The 13,083-nt window shown below is 36.4% G+C and overlaps 1 protein-coding gene across 2 annotated transcripts in view; it reads left to right on the forward strand.

Annotated features, from left to right (window-relative positions):
- Positions 1-3,416: 3,416 nt before the first annotated feature.
- pico (ras-associated and pleckstrin homology domains-containing protein pico) overlaps positions 3,417-13,083 on the forward strand; it is an 86,270-nt gene continuing 76,603 nt past the window's right edge. Inside the window, exon 1 of one of the 2 annotated variants that reach the window (XM_028177277.2) lies at positions 3,417-3,653. The gene's annotated coding sequence lies outside the window, so the exon portion shown is untranslated. The remainder of the gene's footprint in view (positions 3,654-13,083) is intronic. The other variant, XM_028177279.2, reaches the window with a different exon arrangement.

The raw sequence follows: 13,083 nt of genomic DNA on the forward strand, positions 1-13,083 counted from the left end.
TCAATAGGCACGTTAACACCTCTGACATTAGCCCCATCACTCTCTTTGGCCAGACCATACCGTGGGCCTCGAAGGTCAAATATCTAGGCGTCACCCTCGACAAAAGGATGACATTCCGACCCCACATTAAAACGGTATGCGACTATGCCTCCTTCATATTAGGACGCCTCTATCCCATTATTTGGAAGCGAAGTAAATTGTCCCTTCGTAATAAGGTGACACTCTATAAAACTTGCATACGCCCCGTCATGACCTATGCAATTGTGGTGTTCGCTCACGCGGCCCGCACCAACTTGAAACCCCTGCAAGTCATTCAATCCCGTTTTTGCAGGATAGTCGTCGGAGTACTATGGTTCCTAAGGAAGTGGATCTCCATAATGACCTAGAGTTTGACTCAGTCAGTAAGTAACTACAATCGGCATCATTGCGCCACTTCGAGAAGGCCGACACGACCTGAAAACCCTCTTGTGCGGTAATTACATACCCGATCCTGTGGACCGAATGGAAAACAGTCGACGTCGCCCTAAACACGTCATTACGGATCCGCCCGATCCATTTACGGTGCTTTTAGGTACCAGGTACTAGGTTGCCGTAAGTAAATTTAGTAAGTAAAATTGGGTAAATTAACCCATAGACACAGCCTACTGAGTTTCTCGCCGGATCTTCTCAGTGGGTCGCGTTTCCGATCCGGCGGTAGACTCTGTGAAGCACTGCTCTTGTTAGGGCCCGTGTTAGCAGCACCCCCGGTTTGAGCCCCGTGAGCTCACCTAATAGCTCGGTGAATCTAGAATAACCCCTCATGGCTACGAGAATGGGTAAGAAAATAAAAATTGTTATAAAAAAAGTGGCTTTTCTGTTTGTAGTAGAAAATATTCTTTTTTTGTCCTAACTATTCGTTGGTAGCCATAGAGGCTATTCCAGCTACTTACGGACCGCTAGGTGAGCGAACGCGGCTCAACCTGGGAAGAATTGTTAACATTGACCCTAGCAGAAGCAGTGTCTTGCTGAATCCACCACTGAATTGGAATCGGGAACCACTGCGAAGATCCGGCGAAAACTCAGTGAGTACTGTTCCACTAATCATCAGTGCTTAAAATATCACTCAAGTCAAAAAGATACTCATGTACATTGGAAACATCATTCAATTAGGTTAAGGTAACCTTAAAATACAATACAATATGTACTTATTTACATGTTTTTGCCGTTTTGAAGACCACTGCCTCGCTTTCGCGGTATTGACCTCGTATGCGACAGAACAATATACCATATATACCAATACACCATTTACGATCTATATAAATTTATATAATTTATAGATCTATTCATAAAATAAACGTATATTATAATAAACATAAATAAACGTAAAAAATCATGAAATCGACTAATTGTTGTCTGTGAAAAGACTTTTACTTGAAGTTTTTATTTTAGTGTGGTTTTTAAGCATTCATTACTTTCTCATATTAGATTACATTAAAAAAAAATGTTTGTAAAAGCGCAATATAAGTACTGCTAACATCCCTAATAGTAAAATGGTATTCTTCCATTGTGGAACTAAGAAGAAAAAACAACTGGGACTTAACCAATTTATTGCTTTGTCTACATACAGCCAACGATATTGGACAAAGCGGCGCGACTCGTATCAAATGATAATTAATTGCTCTGCGTCGCGTCGGCCAGAGACCGCCCTCTGTATTTATACAAAACTCAGTCATGCAATAAAAATGTTTTTGTAAGCACCCTGCATTTTAATAAATCTCGCTCAATTTCAAAGGTAATAAATTATGTAACTAAATAATATAACTAATATAATACTTTTTACTGGTGGTAGGACCTCTTGTAAGTCCGCGCGGATGGGTACCACCACCCTGCCTATTTCGGCCGTGAAGCAGTAATGCATTTCGGTTTGAAGAATGGGGCAGCAGTTGTAACAATAAAATAAAATAAAAACCTTAGAACTTATATCTCAAGGTGGCTGGCGCATTTACGTTGTGGATGTCTATGGGCTCCAGTAACCACTTAACACCAGGTGGGCTGTGAGCTCGTCCACCTACCTAAGCAATAAATTAAAAAAAACTACCCTCAATTAATTTTAAAGGTTTTATTAGCAATTAATTTATTGTGTGTGAAGTATTTTTAAATTTATTGATACAGGTGCGCGTTCTTAGGGCATAGGTATATAGATTATTGTTAGATGAGAACACGCATCAGAATTACTCGTTGTAAGTGGTCAATTTCGAACAATTTTCATATTTTTTGTATATATTTTTATACATTTTTTATACATTTTACATAAGTCATTGAAATCTTATTTTTTTTAATAGGGGCTACTGGTGGCCCGGAGGCCTCTCCAGTTTCACCAGTACAGGTGGGCGAACAGAGGCTCAGCTTGCAGTGGTGGGATTTGCACACATTCTACCGGCAAATACTTTATTGACCAGTTAGAAAACTAGACATGAATTCCATACAGCATCTATAGTATAATAAAAATACAAGTTCTTATATAAATTCAAGCAGTTCCAGAGACTATATAAAGCTGAAAATAAGTATGAAAAAAGGAAAAGATTTTTTTTCGAAACCATAGCATACATAACGTTCAGGGGTTATTGGAACCCGTAGACATCGCAATGTTTATAGCGCCATACACCTTGAGAAGTGAGGTCTAAGTCTCAAAACTATTGTATAGTGCCTATCAGACCTTTCAAACCAGAATGCATAACTTCTTTCTGGTAAAATACAGGACGCCCTCCCAATAGTCACTATGCAAATTTTAATTTTGGTGGGTTTGAAGGCCATCGATGTTTATTGAATTTTGATAACCAATTGGAGAATGACAAATTATTCCGAAGGTCGAATTTCGGGCAGCTTATAAATAATCCTTCCTAATGTCCTAGCGCCTACCTAGTCTTTCATGAAATTGTATGGTTAGAAGCACGGATAGAAGGACAAATTCAGTGAAAAAGCTCTCTAAACTTTCTATTTGTCTACCTAGAAAATAAAATAAAATTAAAAATTTTTTTTTCAATACTTTGAGATTTAACAGTAAGTTATTTCTATTAGAAAATTTTAACTACCGAACTAACAGAAAGAACACATTTATTCAGAAAAATGCTTTTACTATCATATACATAGCGCCATCTGTTCGAGAATAAAGTAATTTAAAAGTATCAAAAAAGATTTCGTCCTACTATCACTAGGTGTCGCTGTATGAAATGAAAAAGGATTGCGCTGTTTGCCATGTTTTGTTCAATTTTCAACAGAATTGAAACCACAAACAGAAATGTTTCTAATAGCCTACGATAGATGTCGTGTTCAAATCCAATTGTATATAAACAATACAATAGTCATTTAGATGTGTATAACGCCTCGGCTCCTCCTACACTTCCCCAGCTACACACAACTCACAATTACCTACACAAGTATACATTGCCAGTTTGCTTCGTTGATACCGGTCGGCAGTGGAGTTAGAGTACGGACGTTTGCATCAGACGTACACTCCACGCGTTGATTTATCGAACAGAATGCGTATTCCGGAAATATAAAAGACAGTTCCGTTTATTTGTGGACATTCCAAAAAAGTGTGCTAGTCGTTTTTTCGAAGGCATGCTCCTTGAATTGTATCTTTAGTGTGAGAGCGCGAAAACATCATTGTTTTGGTAAGTATACGATGAACATACTTAATTTTAAGTTCGTTTCTACCATAATAATATTATTTGATGAGACATGCATACAAATTTTCAAATTGAGATTTTTTTATTGGTGTAATGGTGAAAATACTCGGGATTAGTCATCTGGTGAAGCTCATGCCCATTGGACGAAGTTATCAAGAAGTTTTCATTTGCCTACCTAATATGATTCAAAGTACTTAGTATTCGAAATGCAATGTACCTAGTTCCTAATTACTAGCTTTCATAAAACATATTATCCACTACTTAATATCGCTTTTAATGTTGTAAACTAAGACAGCATCTAGGTAGTAAGTAACTCTACGCAAGTATCTCTACAACCATCAACATTTTACTACCAATACGTATCGGTCTCAGAATGAGCTTGAGTACTCAGAAACGTGCATAGTAATTCGTCTAACAGTAATATCAACTTAGAACAACTATTTATCCTGTTTATAAGTGTTTTTTTGATTTTCAATAATACCTGAAATGATAGTTTGTAACGTTATTCTATATATATTATATAGATTTATCGCGTCAGAAATGGGTAGATCAGGATTCGTTAGTACATAAAGCATGTCACTAGCGGTAGATACTTACTCAAGATAAAGATAGGCTAATAGTTGTGTTGGTACCCATGAGCGAGAATCTATAATAACCCCTTAGGCTACCAGCAAATAGGTAGGTCAAAAAAATATGGCTAAGGTGTATCAAGCTTGGCCAGACACCCGTGACTTTTGCTTTATAGCTGGACATACTCTTATCCTGAAAGATTAATGGCTTAAATTTCAGCCAATCGATATCGATGGTAGTTTTCACAGGTTTTTGTTTTACATCCCGCCACTAGTTCTTCTGTGCCCGTCGTTGTTTTTCGACGTATTATCACACTGCATTGCAAAGAATACCATAAGCCAATACGGCTTGTGTTCTGTTGCTTCGATATTATATTCTTCTTCTTTTTCTTCACCTTATCCCACTAGGAGGAGTCGCCACAGCAAATTTTTCTCTTCCATTCGCTTCTATCAGCCGTCAGCTCAACACTCACTCCTCTCTCTCTCTCTCTCATATCGTCATTCACATACTCCATTCATGTCTTCTTCGGTCGACCTCTGCCATATTATATTATTTGAGGAATGTAGTAATATAATTACTTAGTACGTACTTAACGTCCTACTGTCAGCCTTGACCTATATGGACATAAGCGAGTAACGCATTCAATTGCCATTCCACTAACTAATTACGCTATCTTCATTATATAATGTAATGCACAGAATTCCTTAGACAATCAAACAAATTTTTTTACTGGTGGTAGGACCTCTAGTGAGTCCGCGCGGGTAGGTACCACCGCCCTGCCTATTTCTGCAGTGAAGCAGTAATGCGTTTCGGTTCGAAGGGTGGGGCAGCCGTTGTAACTATACTTGAGACCTTAGAACTTATATCTCAAGGTGGGTGGCGCATTAACGTTGTAGATGTCTATGGGCTCCAGTAACCACTTAACACCAGGTGGGCTGTGAGCTCGTTCACGCATCTAAGCAATAAATAAATAAAAAATCAAAATCTGAAATTAAAGTGTTTTTTATTCAAGTCTTTGCAGGCTCTCTCTCTCTCTCTCTCTCTTCCCAGCTATTTATCCCACATGGTGGTGGGGTCAGCTTTCCTGACTTTACTCCTCCACTTCGCTCTGTCTTCGACATCCTCGTCAGCAACATTGCATTCTCTCTTGTCCTTCAGCAATACGTCCCTCCACCTTGTCTTGGGTCTACCTCTAGGTCTCCGACCGGGGAAGTCGAGCAGTAGCGCCAAATTTCCGACGTAGTCAGGTGGCTTCCTTTTCACGTGACCATACCATCTCAGCCTACTCTCCTGCATCTTGTCGGCGATGTCCCGTACACCTAGACTTCCACGCACGTACTCGTTGCGGATTTTGTCGAGCCTAGTCACGCCGCACATCCACCTCAGCATCTTCATTTCAGCAACTTGAATGGTATGCACGTTCCTTCAAGTATTTGCAGGCGCTTTAAATTATTATAACTTTACAATCTATGCTGAATTCAGTTTTACTACTCCACTCAAAAGTACTACTAATTAAAACAGGTACGCTTTGCTGGCCGATCTGAAGATTTCCTTCAATTTCATCAAAATCGGACCAGCCGCTACGGAGGCTATAGGCAACACACATACTTACACATCAACCTTTATGTATGTACTAGCTTTTACCCGCGACTTCGTCCGCGTGGAATAGTTACTTTGGCATAACACTAAATTTTACCCGCGACTTCATTTACGTAGAACGTGAAAATATTTTTGAATGATAGAATTATGTTAACGGGCTATTTAAGGAACCAAAATCACGCTTTTTAACGACTTCAAAAGAGGAGGTTATCAATTCAAACACCATTTTTTATCACCGATTTCTCGAGAATACTTGAACCGATTCTGATAATTTCCTTTTTCTTTTTTTTGTTCGAAACGGTAGACTTTCCGAACGGTCCTGTAATCTTCAAGATCTGATGATGTGGTCGTGGAAAAATCCAGAAAAATCTACAATTTTCAAAGCCTTTCTTGAAGTGATTTGGGTGTTTCTTGTTATTCTTCTTACTCTGTGCCGCAGGCCGGCCGGTGCCTTGTCCATCAATATTACGCGCGTGATTATCATTTTGCTGCAATGCTATTTTAAAATTGCGATGTCTTCTCATACTCATTAAAATACTCATAGCGAGATACTCATTAAAATTAAGTGAGAGCAAATTTCTTTATAATGAAATACTTGTAATGAAAAACGTATTTATTTGGATATAGCGACCCGCCCTCGCTTCGCTTCGGAAACATTAAAACACACATGAAACAAAAAAAAAAATTTAAAAAAATTAAAAAAAAGTAGCCCATGTTCATCAGGGACAATGTCGGCTTCTAATGCAAAAAGAATTTTTCAAATCGGTCCAGTAGTTTCAGAGCCTATTCGAAACAAACAAACAAATCTTTCCTCTTTATAATATTAGTATAGATTATAATATTAGTATAGATGAATTAATATCATCTTCACAAAAACACCTTCACAAATAATGGTTTATTTTAGAACAAATGTGGTTTGCACCTTTACCAATAAAAATAGGTGAGCCAAACTTAAAATACAGAGATGGGAACAATTCTGTCATACATTATTTTATCGAAACTTTAACCGTTTCTGCAGCGCAAGCACCGGACCCTCTCAAAAGGGCAAAAACCCCGATTTTGAAACATTCTTTATTGGTGCTCTGCCTTCCTCAATGAATGGGCTATCTAACGTTGAAATAATTTTTCAAATCGAACCAGTAGTTCCTGAGATTAGCGCGTTCAACCAAATAAACAAACAAACTCTTCAGCTTTATAATATGTGTTAAGTATAGATATGAAAAAGATAGGGGATAGATCACGGAAAGCACATCGTTACACAATATTATGTCATTGGATAGTTTAATAAGTAACTGAATAAAAAGAAACTTTCGCTTCAATTTTCAAGTTTCGGTTTTTTTTTCTTTTGTTTTTAAAGTTAACGGATAATAATAATGTGAAGATATCTTATCAAGTCTTTTGTAACCTAATTATTTTTCTTGCTTATTACGCATAATTACGTTATTCTTGTCTTAGCTTCTAATAAGATATTTTTATGCTGGCCTTCGATCTAATGCTGATGGGTTTTCCGAGAAAAATTACATCTTAAAGCATGATAACTTCAGTATTGAATCGTGGTAATCATATCGCACCCGAGTAACTTTTAGTTACGTATTAAATATTGAAAAAGGGTATCAAAATTAGTAGTATTGAAGGATCTATTAATCCTTATTATGTGCTTACAGTAAGTTAAGAATGTATCGGCTAGAACTGAAACCAGAACAGAATATATTTGGAAACAATTCGTCTTTAACAATGATTGTCGGTCGTCAACCTACCTATTAAAATACTTCATTTAAAATTGCTTCAGAGCCAAAATGAGTGCAAGAATATTTACATCTGGTTGCTTATGAATAAAACAGCTGTACAACCTCGATGGCGCAATGGCTACGGAGTACTTAGCCGCGTGACCAATTGACAAGCAACGCCAGATGTACCTCATCTCATTACTGTGCTTCGACATTAAGAATCTTTTTGGCATAGTCATAAGCAGAGCAAACCTACACAATAGCATGAAAATACATTGTGTGTCTGTATTTTTATTGTCTTCGTTTACTGATATTTTAGTTCTGTTCATTTTATATTGTTATTTTTAGTAGTTAGTCTGCAAGAGCTCATCGCTTATTATTAGGCACCGAAAAATGACTCACACATTTTGAGACATTAAGTCAAAGAATCCATTAGAATAATGACTAGGTATATTAGTCTTTATAAATCTATGGATAATTATGGATTAGCTGTAGGAGAAAGGTAAAATTGGCGGCATCTACGCATATCTTGATAATAGGTATAATATGTAATGACCTAATAATTATTTCAATTTATATTGCAAATGCAAAAGTTTCCAAAGAAAAACATATTTTATAAACATTTTTTACTGGTGGTTCGACCTCTAGTGAGTCCGCGCGGGTATTATAGTATCAGTAAGTAGCTAAATGTGTCTGAGCACCAAAAATTTAGTCGAGTAGGTTAGTAAATAATTTAGTCGAGTCAATCCACTTTGTTCTATTTTTTCGGGCGAGTAGCGAGAAGTTTGCCACTAAATTACTCGGTACTCGACTAAAATACTCGCCTAGTCCGAACAAGGCTTAAGAGACACTAAAGTTTAAAATTTAATTTTTAACGCATTCAGCAGACGTTGTCTGCAGGTCTGCAGGATGTGGTCTACAAACGCGCGGGACGTCTTCTCTTTTAGGCCACGACGACTTCTCAAATCTGGTGTATCTTCCATTACTTTTTAGCTACCCCCTTTCTATTTTATTAACTTTCTTCAATGTACCGATACCACGGTTTTTATTGTTATATGTATTGATGGCAAGAGCTGAATGAGAGAAGCCGAGGATCGTGTTCAATGGCGTGGAATTAGAGAGGCTCTCGTGTTCTGTAGTGGAATGCTATAGGCTGATAATGATGATAATGTTGATGTATTGAGGAACTTTTTGCATTTTTTTCATTTAATAACTAATTAGTCTTCACTTGACTTTGTTAATTATAAATTAATTGATCGATTATGAAAATCGATTCGAAATCACTTACTAATGATTCATTCGAATACAATTAAGATTATCTAACTATTCAGAAACCTTATTATTTAAATCAGTATCCTGTTGTCTATAGTTACCTATGCAAAATATATACTTATTTTTTATTATTTTCTGAACACACAGCGGCAGGATAATTGAATCACTCGGTCTGGTAGCTACATGCATCGAATGGTTGGTTGATAAATTTCTGCATATTATATTAATGCTGCGAAAGATTTTATGTAGCGTCCCTTTAAATTGTAACATTCTAGAATATTCGAGGTGAATAAAACACGTAAGTGTATCGCGGTTCCATACTCATTAAATCCGATGGGAATAATATGAATAGGTAGGTACTTGAAATGGGAAGTCACTTTTTTTTAATGCTTAGATGGGTGGACGAGCTCTGGTGTTAAGTGGTTACTGGAGCCCATAGACATCTATGACGTAAATGCGCCACCCACCTTGGGGTATAAGTTCTAAGGTCTCAAGTATAGTTACAACGGCTGCCCCACCCTTCAAACCGAAACGCATTACTGCTTTACGGCAGAAATAGGCGGGGTGGTGGTACCTACCCGCGCGGACTCACAAGAGCTTCAACCACGAGTAAAACCACCAGTAACTTTAAACTGATTGCATTTTACTGTGGGTTGCACCTTTGACAGCTTTTTTTTAACTAATGCTCGAAAAAAACACAAAAAAGTGAAAACTGCGGTTTTCCCATTTAGAGCATTAATAAATAAATAATGCAGTGCTTTGGGGTCAGTCGCGTCTAACCTGTCCAACCTAACACACTTTTTTAAATAAGCGCAATGTAAAGAATAATTTATTTTTAAAATAAAAGAAGCAGATTCATAAATCACTCAACGTCATATTAAGGTTTTACATTAGACAAATTTGATTTACAGACTGTAAGAGTCCGTAGCAATTTAACAATAACATCTTTTTCTTTACGCCACATCATATAATTTTAAGAAGAAATTGAATCGTAACAAACGATTGAACAGGGTCGTTGCTCTCGTTTAAAGTTACCTGAAGAAATCTATCATTTTTCAGATTCCATAACACCGATGGTAAATGATTTAAATAGTAGAATGCGTGGATTATCTATATATTAATACGTGAAGCAAAAACTTTGTATCCCTTTTTACGAAAATTGCGCGGACGGAGGAGTATGAAATTTTCTACACTTATAGAGAATATAGAGAAGAAGTGCACAATGCTAATGTTTTTTTTTTAATAATGCATAAAAGATACATTCAATCAATACAGAAAACATTACACACACTACATACCATGTATTTGACGCACACACGCATGTATACTATTTATTGTCAAACTTTTGTTCTTGACGTCTGTTGTCAAATTTTCAAATCATAATAGTGTACAAACTTATTATACAATTCCAATTAATTATAGTCGAATTTCGACTACTGCGGGACCACTAGTACTTCTAGTTGTATGAATTGAACTCTCGAGCTCTTGGTAATAAATACTTTGATGATTACTAAATTATATCAATTACCTTTTGTTTTATAAATCATAGTCATCTTTACCGAAATCGATCAGGATTACCGCCTATAATACACATACGAAATTGTGAGCACAAGCCAATATGAAGCCAAATACTAAGATGACATAAATCAATAATGACGCATATTGTTCATGAAATATGACATTTTCGGAATGTTAATTCATACGAAAGGTTATACGAGTGTATATATGTATGCCTCGTTAAGAAAATTGGGGGGCATTGTTTCTCAAGATGCCGGCTTGCAGGACCTGACCTAGTGCTTCCCAAATAAAACTTAATTGAAATTTCTACAGAACCTATGCCACGTGTAATCTTTATTTTATTTTATTTTAAAGTAACAAAGAACAAAACACTTAAGTGCCATTTTCTTCTCGGTTTATGAAACCATTTTCTTTGCTGTTAAGCTATTAACGAGCTTCTGGCTTTTCCATTAGAAGTTTTATTTTCAAGATATCAATAAGTGTTACTTGAAGTGTTCATGACTAAAGTTGATTATCGGTGCTTGAGTTCACGATGTCATATATATATTACATTGGAGCATTAAAAACGAAAGAAATTGCCCCTGTACTTTTTGGCTCTTAAAACGTTCAAACGAAATAATATTTAGGTCCCTTGTGTATTAATTAAAAAGTTTTATAAAATACTTTGCAATATGTTTCTTAATGGAAAAATCAGAAAAAAACATCTAACTTAAACTGAAAAAAGAAGAGGCCTTTGAAGGATTATTTATGAAAGGTTTCCATTAAAATAACTCCGACTGATTCATTATTCAAAACTTCCTTGTTACGAACAAAAATAAAAATATTCAAACTTAGGGAACGATCGTTATTATTAAAATAATACAGTTGATTTTCAATCTTATTATTTAACACGTTGACTGCCGCGTCGGTCACCGGTGCCCTACGTTCTGTTACTAAGCGTCTTGATTGTCTAACATATAATTTATATATATATATTTATATTTTAAATATTTAAAGTCTACTAGATATTCCGGCGTCTTAGTAAGAAGATCTGGCGAAATTCTCCACTGCTTCTGTTGTTTCTTGCTTGCTGATTGTTTTTAATTTCTTTGTTGCTATTTTTTTGTTTCTGTAGTTTTTTTATTTGTTTATATTGGTTGGGACCTTTAATTGGTTTTTTGTTTCTATTATTTGTTATATTATTTTACTATGTTACTATGTTAATTGGCTGTTGGTTCTCCTTATAGTAATTAATCTATACATATAAATAAAATTGGAGTATCGGTTTGTAATATTGAAATAACCGCTTTTTACTGCATATGGATATTTATACGGTACATACACCAAAATAACATTTTTTACAATTTTTGTCTGTCTGTCTGTCTGTTTGTTTGTTCCGGCTAATCTCTGGAACGCATGGACCGATTTTGACGAGACTTTCACTGATAGGTAGCTGATGATATAAGAAGTACTAGCTTCGCCCCGCGGCGTCACCCGCGGTACGACAATAACCGCGGGTAACATCGCGGGACTCAGCTATCAATAATAAAATTTAATGTTTCCGAAGCGAAGCGAGGGCGGGTTTAATTGGCTTTTTGTTTCTATTATTTGTTATATTATTTTACTATGTTAATTGGCTCTTGGTTCTCCTTGTAGTAATTAATTAATTAATATAATAAATAAATAAATAAAATAAGATCAAAGAGAGAAATCGAAATAATCACTTCAGTGCGCCACGTAGAGCATCGGTGACCTACCTACATGGCAGTCAACGTGTTAATAATGTTCGCATGTCATTCGAATTGAAGCTGCGTAGTCGTTATAAGTACTTGGACATTGCAAATCCCAACAGTCGAAAGCTAGACTAGTCAAGACGTTTCATTTTACTTTTTTACCATTTAGTATTTAGATAGACATAAATAAACTTAAACATCATAATATAAATTAAAAAATGTAGTGTTTTCATAGAATTATAATTGCTACTTGCAAAGATATCCTCAAAGCACTTTTTCAATTAAACTATGGTTGTGTAATGATTGAATTTTCGCGTCAAGGATATTTAGTTGTATAAATAAAAACGGTGTATCTGTAATTTTAAAAAAAAGAGTTATTTGCAGCTAACTCCCGGAATTCTGTTTCAAATGCGGTAATGCTTACTGGTGGTAGGACCTCTTGTGAGTCCGCACGGGCAGGTACCACCACCCCGCCTATCTCTGCCGTGAAGCAGTAATGCGTTTCGGTTTGAAGGGTGGGGTAACCGTTGTAACTTTACTGAGACCTAAGAACTTATATCTCAAGGTGGGTGGCGCATTAACGTTGTAGATGTCTATGGGCTCCAGCAACCACTTAACACCAGGTGGGCTGTGAGCTCGTCTACCCATCAAAGCAATAAAAAAAAAATCAAAACGTAACAAATCTATGCTTGATTGTACATTGAAATCTAAAAATAGTATCGGACGAATTACCACATGAATCAAACCTATAACCAAATTAAATTGCACTCCCCGATTGGCGGGGAACTGCAGACATTTTGCGGCTTTCCTTTAATTAGTGCCAGCGATCACTTCTGGTAACGGAAACGCCGGCGTTCGCGTTTACGCCATCAATTCTAATTCAGCCATTGAACCAAACTTGATTATGGCGTGCGGACTTCTAGCGCCCGGGATGAATGTTTTACGAAAATTCCAGATAAATTAGAAAAAACTTTCATTTGAATTACGTGATGTCTATGACGTAACATTCCAGTACGT

The sequence above is a fragment of the Bombyx mandarina genome, chromosome 01 (genome assembly GCF_030267445.1).
Source record: "Bombyx mandarina strain Sakado chromosome 01, ASM3026744v2".
Lineage (NCBI taxonomy): Eukaryota > Metazoa > Arthropoda > Insecta > Lepidoptera > Bombycidae > Bombyx > Bombyx mandarina.